This window comes from Vanacampus margaritifer, chromosome 8 (genome assembly GCF_051991255.1).
Source record: "Vanacampus margaritifer isolate UIUO_Vmar chromosome 8, RoL_Vmar_1.0, whole genome shotgun sequence".
Lineage (NCBI taxonomy): Eukaryota > Metazoa > Chordata > Actinopteri > Syngnathiformes > Syngnathidae > Vanacampus > Vanacampus margaritifer.
Window position 1 is genome coordinate 26,715,578 of NC_135439.1, and position 16,135 is coordinate 26,731,712.

Genomic DNA, 16,135 nt, shown 5'->3' on the forward strand with positions numbered 1-16,135 from the left:
AAGCACAATGAAATTAATGCTGGAATCATCTTCAGGATGCTAAAATACACTAAATACAGCAAAAATTTTGAGTCTACAACGTTTAGTTTAGGTGTGAGAGCCAAAATGAACTTTTTATTGCTTTAAACGCTTTTTCAGCCCCTGATTGTACACTTAAGGTGAAAATGTCAAAATCTTCAAAATTAGCATAAGCACAATGAAATTAATGCTGGAATCATCTTCAGGATGCTAAAATACACTAAATACAGCAAAAATTTTGAGTCTACAACGTTTAGTTTAGGTGTGAGAGCCAAAATGAACTTTTTATTGCTTTAAACGCGTTTTCAGCCCCTGATTGTACACTTTAGGTGAAAATGTCAAAATCTTAAAAATGAGCATAAGCACAATGAAATTAATGCTGGAATCATCTTCAGGATGCTAGAATACACTAAATACAGCAAAAATTTTGAGTCTACAACGTTTAGTTTAGGTGTGAGAGCCAAAATGAACTTTTTATTGCTTTAAACGCGTTTTCAGCCTGATTGTGCACTTTAGGTGAAAATGTCAAAATCTTAAAAATGAGCATAAGCACAATGAAATTAATGCTGGAATCATCTTCAGGATGCTAGAATACACTAAATACAGCAAACATTTTGAGTCTACAACGTTTAGTTTAGGTGTGAGAGCCAAAATGAACTTTTTATTGCTTTAAACGCGTTTTCAGCCCCTGATTGTACACTTAAGGTGAAAATGTCAAAATCTTAAAAATGAGCATAAGCACAATGAAATTAATGCTGGAATCATCTTCAGGATGCTAAAATACACTAAATACAGCAAAAATTTTGAGTCTACAACGTTTAGTTTAGGTGTGAGAGCCAAAATGAACTTTTTATTGCTTTAAATGTGTTTTCAGCCTGATTGTGCACTTTAGGTGAAAATGTCAAAATCTTAAAAATGAGCATAAGCACAATGAAATTAATGCTGGAATCATCTTCAGGATGCTAGAATACACTAAATACAGCAAAAATTTTGAGTCTACAACGTTTAGTTTAGGTGTGAGAGCCAAAATGAACTTTTTATTGCTTTAAACGCGTTTTCAGCCCCTGATTGTACACTTAAGGTGAAAATGTCAAAATCTTCAAAATGAGCATAAGCACAATGAAATTAATGCTGTAATCATCTTCAGGATGCTAGAATACACTAAATACAGCAAAAATTTTGAGTCTACAACGTTTATTTTAGGTGTGTGAGCCAAAATGAACTTTTTATTGCTTTAAATGCGTTTTCAGCCTGATTGTGCACTTTAGGTGAAAATGTCAAAATCTTAAAAATGAGCATAAGCACAATGAAATTAATGCTGGAATCATCTTCAGGATGCTAAAATACACTAAATACAGCAAAAATTTTGAGTCTACAACGTTTAGTTTAGGTGTGAGAGCCAAAATGAACTTTTTATTGCTTTAAACGCGTTTTCAGCCTGATTGTGCACTTTAGGTGAAAATGTCAAAATCTTAAAAATGAGCATAAGCACAATGAAATTAATGCTGGAATCATCTTCAGGATGCTAGAATACACTAAATACAGCAAAAATTTTGAGTCTACAACGTTTAGTTTAGGTGTGAGAGCCAAAATGAACTTTTTATTGCTTTAAACGCGTTTTCAGCCCCTGATTGTACACTTAAGGTGAAAATGTCAAAATCTTCAAAATGAGCATAAGCACAATGAAATTAATGCTGTAATCATCTTCAGGATGCTAGAATACACTAAATACAGCAAAAATTTTGAGTCTACAACGTTTATTTTAGGTGTGTGAGCCAAAATGAACTTTTTATTGCTTTAAATGCGTTTTCAGCCTGATTGTGCACTTTAGAAGAAAATGTCAAAATCTTCAAAATGAGCATAAGCACGATGAAATTAATGCTGGAATCATCTTCAGGATGCTAGAATACACTGAATACAGCAAAAATTTTGAGACTACAACGTTTAGTTTAGGTGTGAGAGCCAAAAATGAACTTTTTATTGCTTTAAACGCGTTTTCAGCCCCTGATTGTACACTTAAGGTGAAAATGTCAAAATCTTTAAAATGAGCATAAGCACAATGAAATTAATGCTGGAATCATCTTCAGGATACTAGAATACACTAAATACAGCAAAAAAATTTAGTCTACAACGTTTATTTTAGATGTGAGAGCCAAAATGAACTTTTTATTGCTTTAAATGCGTTTTCAGCCTGATTGTACACTTTAGGTGAAAATGTCAAAATCTTAAAAATGAGCATAAGCACAATGAAATTAATGCTGGAATCATCTTCAGGATGCTAGAATACACTAAATACAGCAAACATTTTGAGTCTACAACATTTATTTTAGGTGTGTGAGCCAAAATGAACTTTTTATTGCTTTAAATGCGTTTTCAGCCTGATTGTGCACTTTAGGTGAAAATGTCAAAATCTTCAAAATGAGCATAAGCACGATGAAATTAATGCTGGAATCATCTTCAGGATGCTAGACTACACTGAATACAGCAAAAATTTTGAGTCTACAACGTTTAGTTTAGGTGTGAGAGCCAAAATGAACTTTTTATTGCTTTAAACGCGTTTTCAGCCCCTGATTGTACACTTAAGGTGAAAATGTCAAAATCTTAAAAATGAGCATAAGCACAATGAAATTAATGCTGGAATCATCTTCAGGATGCTAGAATACACTAAATACAGCAAACATTTTGAGTCTACAACATTTATTTTAGGTGTGTGAGCCAAAATGAACTTTTTATTGCTTTAAATGCGTTTTCAGCCTGATTGTGCACTTTAGGTGAAAATGTCAAAATCTTCAAAATGAGCATAAGCACGATGAAATTAATGCTGGAATCATCTTCAGGATGCTAGACTACACTGAATACAGCAAAAATTTTGAGTCTACAACGTTTAGTTTAGGTGTGAGAGCCAAAATGAACTTTTTATTGCTTTAAACGCGTTTTCAGCCCCTGATTGTACACTTAAGGTGAAAATGTCAAAATCTTAAAAATGAGCATAAGCACAATGAAATTAATGCTGGAATCATCTTCAGGATGCTAAAATACACTAAATACAGCAAAAATTTTGAGTCTACAACGTTTAGTTTAGGTGTGAGAGCCAAAATGAACTTTTTATTGCTTTAAATGCGTTTTCAGCCTGATTGTGCACTTTAGGTGAAAATGTCAAAATCTTAAAAATGAGCATAAGCACAATGAAATTAATGCTGGAATCATCTTCAGGATGCTAGAATACACTAAATACAGCAAAAATTTTGAGTCTACAACGCTTAGTTTAGGTGTGAGAGCCAAAATGAACTTTTTATTGCTTTAAACGCGTTTTCAGCCCCTGATTGTACACTTAAGGTGAAAATGTCAAAATCTTAAAAATGAGCATAAGCACAATGAAATTAATGCTGGAATCATCTTGAGGATGCTAAAATACACTAAATACAGCAACAATTTTGAGTCTACAACGTTTAGTTTAGGTGTGAGAGCCAAAATGAACTTTTTATTGCTTTAAATGCGTTTTCAGCCTGATTGTGCACTTTAGGTGAAAATGTCAAAATCTTCAAAATGAGCATAAGCACAATGAAATTAATGCTGGAATCATCTTCAGGATGCTAGAATACACTAAATACAGCAAAAATTTTGAGTCTACAACGTTTAGTTTAGGTGTGAGAGCCAAAATGAACTTTTTATTGCTTTAAACGCGTTTTCAGCCCCTGATTGTACACTTAAGGTGAAAATGTCAAAATCTTAAAAATGAGCATAAGAACAATGAAATTAATGCTGGAATCATCTTCAGGATGCTAAAATCCACTAAATACAGCAACAATTTTGAGTCTACAACGTTTAGTTTAGGTGTGAGAGCCAAAATGAACTTTTTATTGCTTTAAATGCGTTTTCAGCCTGATTGTGCACTTTAGGTGAAAATGTCAAAATCTTCAAAATGAGCATAAGCACGATGAAATTAATGCTGGAATAATCTTCGGGATGCTAGAATACACTGAATACAGCAAAAATTTGGAGTCTACAACGTTTAGTTTAGGTGTGAGAGCCAAAATGAACTTTTTATTGCTTTAAACGCGTTTTCAGCCCCTGATTGTACACTTAAGGTGAAAATGTCAAAATCTTCAAAATGAGCATAAGCACAATGAAATTAATGCTGGAATCATCTTCGGGATGCTAGAATACACTGAATACAGCAAAAATTTGGAGTCTACAACGTTTAGTTTAGGTGTGAGAGCCAAAATGAACTTTTTATTGCTTTAAACGCGTTTTCAGCCCCTGATTGTACACTTAAGGTGAAAATGTCAAAATCTTCAAAATGAGCATAAGCACAATGAAATTAATGCTGGAATCATCTTCAGGATGCTAGAATACACTAAATACAGCAAAAATGTTGAGTCTACAACGTTTATTTTCTGTGTGTGAGCCAAAATGAACTTTTTATTGCTTTAAATGCGTTTTCAGCCTGATTGTGCACTTTAGGTGAAAATGTCAAAATCTTCAAAATGAGCATAAGCACGATGAAATTAATGCTGGAATCATCTTCAGGATGCTAGAATACACTGAATACAGCAAAAATTTTGAGTCTACAACGTTTAGTTTAGGTGTGAGAGCCAAAATGAACTTTTTATTGCTTTAAACGCGTTTTCAGCCCCTGATTGTACAATTAAGGTGAAAATGTCAAAATCTTCAAAATGAGCATAAGCACAATGAAATTAATGCTGGAATCATCTTCAGGATGCTAGAATACACTAAATACAGCAAAAATTTTGAGTCTACAACGTTTTGTTTAGGTGTGAGAGCCAAAATGAACTTTTTATTGCTTTAAATGCGTTTTCAGCCTGATTGTGCACTTTAGGTGAAAATGTCAAAATCTTCAAAATGAGCATAAGCACAATGAAATTAATGCTGGAATCATCTTCAGGATGCTAGAATACACTAAATACAGCAAAAATTTTGAGTCTACAACGTTTTGTTTAGGTGTGAGAGCCAAAATGAACTTTTTATTGCTTTAAATGCGTTTTCAGCCTGATTGTGCACTTTAGGTGAAAATGTCAAAATCTTCAAAATGAGCATAAGCACAATGAAATTAATGCTGGAATCATCTTCAGGATGCTAGATTACACTAAATACAGCAAAAACTTTGAGTCTACAACGTTTAGTTTAGGTGTGAGAGCCAAAATGAACTTTTTATTGCTTTAAACGCGTTTTCAGCCCCTGATTGTACACGTAAGGTGAAAATGTCAAAATCTTCAAAATGAGCATAATCACAATTAAATTAATGCTTGAATCATCTTCAGGATGCTAGAATACACTACATACAACAAAATTTTTGAGTCTACAACGTTTAGTTTAGGTGTGAGAGCCAAAATGAACTTTTTATTGCTTTAAACGCGTTTTCAGCCCCTGATTGTACACTTAAGGTGAAAATGTCAAAATCTCCAAAATGAGCATAAGCACAATGAAATTAATGCTGGAATCATCTTCAGGATGCTAGAATACACTAAATACAGCAAAAAATTTGAGTCTACAACGTTTAGTTTAGGTGTGAGAGCCAAAATGAACTTTTTATGGCTTTAAATGCGTTTTCAGCCTGATTGTGCACTTAAGGTAAAAATGTCAAAATCTTCAAAATGAGCATAAGCACAATGAAATTAATGCTGGAATCATCTTCAGGATGCTAGAATACACTAAATACAGCAAAAACTTTGAGTCTACAACGTTTAGTTTAGGTGTGAGAGCCAAAATGAACTTTTTATTGCTTTAAACGCGTTTTCAGCCCCTGATTGTACACGTAAGGTGAAAATGTCAAAATCTTCAAAATGAGCATAAGCACAATGAAATTAATGCTGGAATCATCTTCAGGATGCTAGAATACATTAAATACAGCAAAAATTTTGAGTCTACAACGTTTAGTTTAGGTGTGAGAGCCAAAATGAACTTTTTATTGCTTTAAACGCGTTTTCAGCCCCTGATTGTACACTTAAGGTGAAAATGTCAAAATCTTCAAAATGAGCATAAGCAACAATGAAATAAATGCTGGAATCATCTTCAGGATGCTAGAATACACTAAATACAGCAAAAATTTTGAGTCTACAATGTTTAGTTTAGGTATGAGAGCCAAAATGAACTTTTTATTGCTTTAAATGCGTTTTCAGCCTGATTGTGCACTTTAGGTGAAAATGTCAAAATCTTCAAAATGAGCATAAGCACAATGAAATTAATGCTGGAATCATCTTCAGGATGCTAGAATACACTAAATACAGCAAAAAATTTGAGTCTACAACGTTTAGTTTAGGTGTGAGAGCCAAAATGAACTTTTTATTGCTTTAAACGCGTTTTCAGCCTGATTGTGCACCTTAGGTGAAAATGTCAAAATCTTCAAAATGAGCATAAGCACGATGAAATTAATGCTGGAATCATCTTCAGGATGCTAGAATGCACTGAATACAGCAAAAATTTTGAGTCTACAACGTTTAGTTTAGGTGTGAGAGCCAAAATGAACTTTTTATTGCTTTAAACGCGTTTTCAGCCCCTGATTGTACACTTAAGGTGAAAATGTCAAAATCTTAAAAATGAGCATAAGCACAATGAAATTAATGCTGGAATCATCTTCAGGATGCTAGAATACACTAAATACAGCAAAAATTTTGAGTCTACAACGTTTTGTTTAGGTGTGAGAGCCAAAATGAACTTTTTATGGCTTTAAATGCGTTTTCAGCCTGATTGTGCACTTTAGGTAAAAATGTCAAAATCTTCAAAATGAGCATAAGCACAATGAAATTAATGCTGGAATCATCTTCAGGATGCTAGAATACACTAAATACAGCAAAAACTTTGAGTCTACAACGTTTAGTTTAGGTGTGAGAGCCAAAATGAACTTTTTATGGCTTTAAATGCGTTTTCAGCCTGATTGTGCACTTTAGGTAAAAATGTCAAAATCTTCAAAATGAGCATAAGCACAATGAAATTAATGCTGGAATCATCTTCAGGATGCTAGAATACACTAAATACAGCAAAAACTTTAAGTCTACAACGTTTAGTTTAGGTGTGAGAGCCAAAATGAACTTTTTATTGCTTTAAACGCGTTTTCAGCCCCTGATTGTACACGTAAGGTGAAAATGTCAAAATCTTCAAAATGAGCATAAGCACAATGAAATTAATGCTGGAATCATCTTCAGGATGCTAGAATACACTAAATACAGCAAAAATTTTGAGTCTACAATGTTTAGTTTAGGTGTGAGAGCCAAAATGAACTTTTTATTGCTTTAAATGCGTTTTCAGCCTGATTGTGCACTTTAGGTGAAAATGTCAAAATCTTCAAAATGAGCATAAGCACAATGAAATTAATGCTGGAATCATCTTCAGGATGCTAGAATACATTAAATACAGCAAAAATTTTGAGTCTACAACGTTTAGTTTAGGTGTGAGAGCCAAAATGAACTTTTTATTGCTTTAAACGCGTTTTCAGCCCCTGATTGTACACTTAAGGTGAAAATGTCAAAATCTTCAAAATGAGCATAAGCACAATGAAATTAATGCTGGAATCATCTTCAGGATGCTAGAATACACTAAATACAGCAAAACTTTTGAGTCTACAACGTTTAGTTTAGGTGTGTGAGCCAAAATGAACTTTTTATTGCTTTAAATGCGTTTTCAGCCTGATTGTGCACCTTAGGTGAAAATGTCAAAATCTTCAAAATGAGCATAAGCACAATGAAATTAATGCTGGAATCATCTTCAGGATGCTAGAATACACTAAATACAGCAAAAACGTTGAGTCTACAACGTTTAGTTTAGGTGTGAGAGCCAAAATGAACTTTTTATTGCTTTAAACGCGTTTTCAGCCCCTGATTGTACACGTAAGGTGAAAATGTCAAAATCTTCAAAATGAGCATAAGCACAATGAAATTAATGCTGGAATCATCTTCAGGATGCTAGATTACACTAAATACAGCAAAAACTTTGAGTCTACAACGTTTAGTTTAGGTGTGAGAGCCAAAATGAACTTTTTATTGCTTTAAACGCGTTTTCAGCCCCTGATTGTACACGTAAGGTGAAAATGTCAAAATCTTCAAAATGAGCATAATCACAATTAAATTAATGCTTGAATCATCTTCAGGATGCTAGAATACACTAAATACAACAAAATTTTTGAGTCTACAACGTTTAGTTTAGGTGTGAGAGCCAAAATGAACTTTTTATTGTTTAAACGCGTTTTCAGCCCCTGATTGTACACTTAAGGTAAAAATGTCAAAATCTCCAAAATGAGCATAAGCACAATGAAATTAATGCTGGAATCATCTTCAGGATGCTAGAATACACTAAATACAGCAAAAATTTTGAGTCTACAACGTTTAGTTTAGGTGTGAGAGCCAAAATGAACTTTTTATGGCTTTAAATGCGTTTTCAGCCTGATTGTGCACTTAAGGTAAAAATGTCAAAATCTTCAAAATGAGCATAAGCACAATGAAATTAATGCTGGAATCATCTTCAGGATGCTAGAATACACTAAATACAGCAAAAATTTTGAGTCTACAACGTTTAGTTTAGGTGTGAGAGCCAAAATGAACTTTTTATTGCTTTAAACGCGTTTTCAGCCCCTGATTGTACACTTAAGGTGAAAATGTCAAAATCTTAAAAATGAGCATAAGAACAATGAAATTAATGCTGGAATCATCTTCAGGATGCTAAAATCCACTAAATACAGCAACAATTTTGAGTCTACAACGTTTAGTTTAGGTGTGAGAGCCAAAATGAACTTTTTATTGCTTTAAATGCGTTTTCAGCCTGATTGTGCACTTTAGGTGAAAATGTCAAAATCTTCAAAATGAGCATAAGCACGATGAAATTAATGCTGGAATAATCTTCGGGATGCTAGAATACACTGAATACAGCAAAAATTTGGAGTCTACAACGTTTAGTTTAGGTGTGAGAGCCAAAATGAACTTTTTATTGCTTTAAACGCGTTTTCAGCCCCTGATTGTACACTTAAGGTGAAAATGTCAAAATCTTCAAAATGAGCATAAGCACAATGAAATTAATGCTGGAATCATCTTCGGGATGCTAGAATACACTGAATACAGCAAAAATTTGGAGTCTACAACGTTTAGTTTAGGTGTGAGAGCCAAAATGAACTTTTTATTGCTTTAAACGCGTTTTCAGCCCCTGATTGTACACTTAAGGTGAAAATGTCAAAATCTTCAAAATGAGCATAAGCACAATGAAATTAATGCTGGAATCATCTTCAGGATGCTAGAATACACTAAATACAGCAAAAATGTTGAGTCTACAACGTTTATTTTCTGTGTGTGAGCCAAAATGAACTTTTTATTGCTTTAAATGCGTTTTCAGCCTGATTGTGCACTTTAGGTGAAAATGTCAAAATCTTCAAAATGAGCATAAGCACGATGAAATTAATGCTGGAATCATCTTCAGGATGCTAGAATACACTGAATACAGCAAAAATTTTGAGTCTACAACGTTTAGTTTAGGTGTGAGAGCCAAAATGAACTTTTTATTGCTTTAAACGCGTTTTCAGCCCCTGATTGTACAATTAAGGTGAAAATGTCAAAATCTTCAAAATGAGCATAAGCACAATGAAATTAATGCTGGAATCATCTTCAGGATGCTAGAATACACTAAATACAGCAAAAATTTTGAGTCTACAACGTTTTGTTTAGGTGTGAGAGCCAAAATGAACTTTTTATTGCTTTAAATGCGTTTTCAGCCTGATTGTGCACTTTAGGTGAAAATGTCAAAATCTTCAAAATGAGCATAAGCACAATGAAATTAATGCTGGAATCATCTTCAGGATGCTAGAATACACTAAATACAGCAAAAATTTTGAGTCTACAACGTTTTGTTTAGGTGTGAGAGCCAAAATGAACTTTTTATTGCTTTAAATGCGTTTTCAGCCTGATTGTGCACTTTAGGTGAAAATGTCAAAATCTTCAAAATGAGCATAAGCACAATGAAATTAATGCTGGAATCATCTTCAGGATGCTAGATTACACTAAATACAGCAAAAACTTTGAGTCTACAACGTTTAGTTTAGGTGTGAGAGCCAAAATGAACTTTTTATTGCTTTAAACGCGTTTTCAGCCCCTGATTGTACACGTAAGGTGAAAATGTCAAAATCTTCAAAATGAGCATAATCACAATTAAATTAATGCTTGAATCATCTTCAGGATGCTAGAATACACTACATACAACAAAATTTTTGAGTCTACAACGTTTAGTTTAGGTGTGAGAGCCAAAATGAACTTTTTATTGCTTTAAACGCGTTTTCAGCCCCTGATTGTACACTTAAGGTGAAAATGTCAAAATCTCCAAAATGAGCATAAGCACAATGAAATTAATGCTGGAATCATCTTCAGGATGCTAGAATACACTAAATACAGCAAAAAATTTGAGTCTACAACGTTTAGTTTAGGTGTGAGAGCCAAAATGAACTTTTTATGGCTTTAAATGCGTTTTCAGCCTGATTGTGCACTTAAGGTAAAAATGTCAAAATCTTCAAAATGAGCATAAGCACAATGAAATTAATGCTGGAATCATCTTCAGGATGCTAGAATACACTAAATACAGCAAAAACTTTGAGTCTACAACGTTTAGTTTAGGTGTGAGAGCCAAAATGAACTTTTTATTGCTTTAAACGCGTTTTCAGCCCCTGATTGTACACGTAAGGTGAAAATGTCAAAATCTTCAAAATGAGCATAAGCACAATGAAATTAATGCTGGAATCATCTTCAGGATGCTAGAATACATTAAATACAGCAAAAATTTTGAGTCTACAACGTTTAGTTTAGGTGTGAGAGCCAAAATGAACTTTTTATTGCTTTAAACGCGTTTTCAGCCCCTGATTGTACACTTAAGGTGAAAATGTCAAAATCTTCAAAATGAGCATAAGCAACAATGAAATAAATGCTGGAATCATCTTCAGGATGCTAGAATACACTAAATACAGCAAAAATTTTGAGTCTACAATGTTTAGTTTAGGTATGAGAGCCAAAATGAACTTTTTATTGCTTTAAATGCGTTTTCAGCCTGATTGTGCACTTTAGGTGAAAATGTCAAAATCTTCAAAATGAGCATAAGCACAATGAAATTAATGCTGGAATCATCTTCAGGATGCTAGAATACACTAAATACAGCAAAAAATTTGAGTCTACAACGTTTAGTTTAGGTGTGAGAGCCAAAATGAACTTTTTATTGCTTTAAACGCGTTTTCAGCCTGATTGTGCACCTTAGGTGAAAATGTCAAAATCTTCAAAATGAGCATAAGCACGATGAAATTAATGCTGGAATCATCTTCAGGATGCTAGAATGCACTGAATACAGCAAAAATTTTGAGTCTACAACGTTTAGTTTAGGTGTGAGAGCCAAAATGAACTTTTTATTGCTTTAAACGCGTTTTCAGCCCCTGATTGTACACTTAAGGTGAAAATGTCAAAATCTTAAAAATGAGCATAAGCACAATGAAATTAATGCTGGAATCATCTTCAGGATGCTAGAATACACTAAATACAGCAAAAATTTTGAGTCTACAACGTTTTGTTTAGGTGTGAGAGCCAAAATGAACTTTTTATGGCTTTAAATGCGTTTTCAGCCTGATTGTGCACTTTAGGTAAAAATGTCAAAATCTTCAAAATGAGCATAAGCACAATGAAATTAATGCTGGAATCATCTTCAGGATGCTAGAATACACTAAATACAGCAAAAACTTTGAGTCTACAACGTTTAGTTTAGGTGTGAGAGCCAAAATGAACTTTTTATGGCTTTAAATGCGTTTTCAGCCTGATTGTGCACTTTAGGTAAAAATGTCAAAATCTTCAAAATGAGCATAAGCACAATGAAATTAATGCTGGAATCATCTTCAGGATGCTAGAATACACTAAATACAGCAAAAACTTTAAGTCTACAACGTTTAGTTTAGGTGTGAGAGCCAAAATGAACTTTTTATTGCTTTAAACGCGTTTTCAGCCCCTGATTGTACACGTAAGGTGAAAATGTCAAAATCTTCAAAATGAGCATAAGCACAATGAAATTAATGCTGGAATCATCTTCAGGATGCTAGAATACACTAAATACAGCAAAAATTTTGAGTCTACAATGTTTAGTTTAGGTGTGAGAGCCAAAATGAACTTTTTATTGCTTTAAATGCGTTTTCAGCCTGATTGTGCACTTTAGGTGAAAATGTCAAAATCTTCAAAATGAGCATAAGCACAATGAAATTAATGCTGGAATCATCTTCAGGATGCTAGAATACATTAAATACAGCAAAAATTTTGAGTCTACAACGTTTAGTTTAGGTGTGAGAGCCAAAATGAACTTTTTATTGCTTTAAACGCGTTTTCAGCCCCTGATTGTACACTTAAGGTGAAAATGTCAAAATCTTCAAAATGAGCATAAGCACAATGAAATTAATGCTGGAATCATCTTCAGGATGCTAGAATACACTAAATACAGCAAAACTTTTGAGTCTACAACGTTTAGTTTAGGTGTGTGAGCCAAAATGAACTTTTTATTGCTTTAAATGCGTTTTCAGCCTGATTGTGCACCTTAGGTGAAAATGTCAAAATCTTCAAAATGAGCATAAGCACAATGAAATTAATGCTGGAATCATCTTCAGGATGCTAGAATACACTAAATACAGCAAAAACGTTGAGTCTACAACGTTTAGTTTAGGTGTGAGAGCCAAAATGAACTTTTTATTGCTTTAAACGCGTTTTCAGCCCCTGATTGTACACGTAAGGTGAAAATGTCAAAATCTTCAAAATGAGCATAAGCACAATGAAATTAATGCTGGAATCATCTTCAGGATGCTAGATTACACTAAATACAGCAAAAACTTTGAGTCTACAACGTTTAGTTTAGGTGTGAGAGCCAAAATGAACTTTTTATTGCTTTAAACGCGTTTTCAGCCCCTGATTGTACACGTAAGGTGAAAATGTCAAAATCTTCAAAATGAGCATAATCACAATTAAATTAATGCTTGAATCATCTTCAGGATGCTAGAATACACTAAATACAACAAAATTTTTGAGTCTACAACGTTTAGTTTAGGTGTGAGAGCCAAAATGAACTTTTTATTGTTTAAACGCGTTTTCAGCCCCTGATTGTACACTTAAGGTAAAAATGTCAAAATCTCCAAAATGAGCATAAGCACAATGAAATTAATGCTGGAATCATCTTCAGGATGCTAGAATACACTAAATACAGCAAAAATTTTGAGTCTACAACGTTTAGTTTAGGTGTGAGAGCCAAAATGAACTTTTTATGGCTTTAAATGCGTTTTCAGCCTGATTGTGCACTTAAGGTAAAAATGTCAAAATCTTCAAAATGAGCATAAGCACAATGAAATTAATGCTGGAATCATCTTCAGGATGCTAGAATACACTAAATACAGCAAAAACTTTGAGTCTACAACGTTTAGTTTAGGTGTGAGAGCCAAAATGAACTTTTTATTGCTTTAAACGCGTTTTCAGCCCCTGATTGTACACGTAAGGTGAAAATGTCAAAATCTTCAAAATGAGCATAAGCACGATGAAATTAATGCTGGAATCATCTTCAGGATGCTAGAATACATTAAATACAGCAAAAATTTTGAGTCTACAACGTTTAGTTTAGGTGTGAGAGCCAAAATGAACTTTTTATTGCTTTAAACGCGTTTTCAGCCTCTGATTGTACACTTAAGGTGAAAATGTCAAAATCTTCAAAATGAGCATAAGCAACAATGAAATTAATGCTGGAATCATCTTCAGGATGCTAGAATACACTAAATACAGCAAAAATTTTGAGTCTACAATGTTTAGTTTAGGTGTGAGAGCCAAAATGAACTTTTTATTGCTTTAAATGCGTTTTCAGTCTGATTGTGCACTTTAGGTGAAAATGTCAAAATCTTCAAAATGAGCATAAGCACAATGAAATTAATGCTGGAATCATCTTCAGGATGCTAGAATACACCAAATACAGCAAAAATTTTGAGTCTACAACGTTTTGTTTAGGTGTGAGAGCCAAAATGAACTTTTTATGGCTTTAAATGCGTTTTCAGCCTGATTGTGCACTTTAGGTAAAAATGTCAAAATCTTCAAAATGAGCATAAGCACAATGAAATTAATGCTGGAATCATCTTCAGGATGCTAGAATACACTAAATACAGCAAAAACTTTGAGTCTACAACGTTTAGTTTAGGTGTGAGAGCCAAAATTAACTTTTTATGGCTTTAAATGCGTTTTCAGCCTGATTGTGCACTTTAGGTAAAAATGTCAAAATCTTCAAAATGAGCATAAGCACAATGAAATTAATGCTGGAATCATCTTCAGGATGCTAGAATACACTAAATACAGCAAAAACTTTAAGTCTACAACGTTTAGTTTAGGTGTGAGAGCCAAAATGAACTTTTTATTGCTTTAAACGCGTTTTCAGCCCCTGATTGTACACGTAAGGTGAAAATGTCAAAATCTTCAAAATGAGCATAAGCACAATGAAATTAATGCTGGAATCATCTTCAGGATGCTAGAATACACTAAATACAGCAAAAATTTTGAGTCTACAATGTTTAGTTTAGGTGTGAGAGCCAAAATGAACTTTTTATTGCTTTAAATGCGTTTTCAGCCTGATTGTGCACTTTAGGTGAAAATGTCAAAATCTTCAAAATGAGCATAAGCACAATGAAATTAATGCTGGAATCATCTTCAGGATGCTAGAATACACTAAATACAGCAAAAAAATTGAGTCTACAACGTTTAGTTTAGGTGTGAGAGCCAAAATGAACTTTTTATTGCTTTAAACGCGTTTTCAGCCTGATTGTGCACCTTAGGTGAAAATGTCAAAATCTTCAAAATGAGCATAAGCACGATGAAATTAATGCTGGAATCATCTTGAGGATGCTAGAATGCACTGAATACAGCAAAAATTTTGAGTCTACAACGTTTAGTTTAGGTGTGAGAGCCAAAATGAACTTTTTATTGCTTTAAACGCGTTTTCAGCCCCTGATTGTACACTTAAGGTGAAAATGTCAAAATCTTAAAAATGAGCATAAGCACAATGAAATTAATGCTGGAATCATCTTCAGGATGCTAGAATACACTAAATACAGCAAAAATTTTGAGTCTACAACGTTTTGTTTAGGTGTGAGAGCCAAAATGAACTTTTTATGGCTTTAAATGCGTTTTCAGCCTGATTGTGCACTTTAGGTGAAAATGTCAAAATCTTCAAAATGAGCATAAGCACAATGAAATTAATGCTGGAATCATCTTCAGGATGCTAGAATACACTAAATACAGCAAAAAATTTGAGTCTACAACGTTTAGTTTAGGTGTGAGAGCCAAAATGAACTTTTTATTGCTTTAAACGCGTTTTCAGCCCCTGATTGTACACTTAAGGTGAAAATGTCAAAATCTTCAAAATGAGCATAAGCACAATGAAATTAATGCTGGAATCATCTTCAGGATGCTAGAATACACTAAATACAGCAAAACTTTTGAGTCTACAACGTTTAGTTTAGGTGTGTGAGCCAAAATGAACTTTTTATTGCTTTAAATGCGTTTTCAGCCTGATTGTGCACCTTAGGTGAAAATGTCAAAATCTTCAAAATGAGCATAAGCACAATGAAATTAATGCTGGAATCATCTTCAGGATGCTAGAATACACTAAATACAGCAAAAACTTTGAGTCTACAACGTTTAGTTTAGGTGTGAGAGCCAAAATGAACTTTTTATTGCTTTAAACGCGTTTTCAGCCCCTGATTGTACACGTAAGGTGAAAATGTCAAAATCTTCAAAATGAGCATAAGCACAATGAAATTAATGCTGGAATCATCTTCAGGATGCTAGAATACATTAAATACAGCAAAAATTTTGAGTCTACAACGTTTAGTTTAGGTGTGAGAGCCAAAATGAACTTTTTATTGCTTTAAACGCGTTTTCAGCCCCTGATTGTACACTTAAGGTGAAAATGTCAAAATCTTCAAAATGAGCATAAGCACAATGAAATTAATGCTGTAATCATCTTCAGGATGCTAGAATACACTAAATACAGCAAAAAATTTGAGTCTACAACGTTTAGTTTAGGTGTGAGAGCCAAAATGAACTTTTTATTGCTTTAAACGCGTTTTCAGCCTGATTGTGCA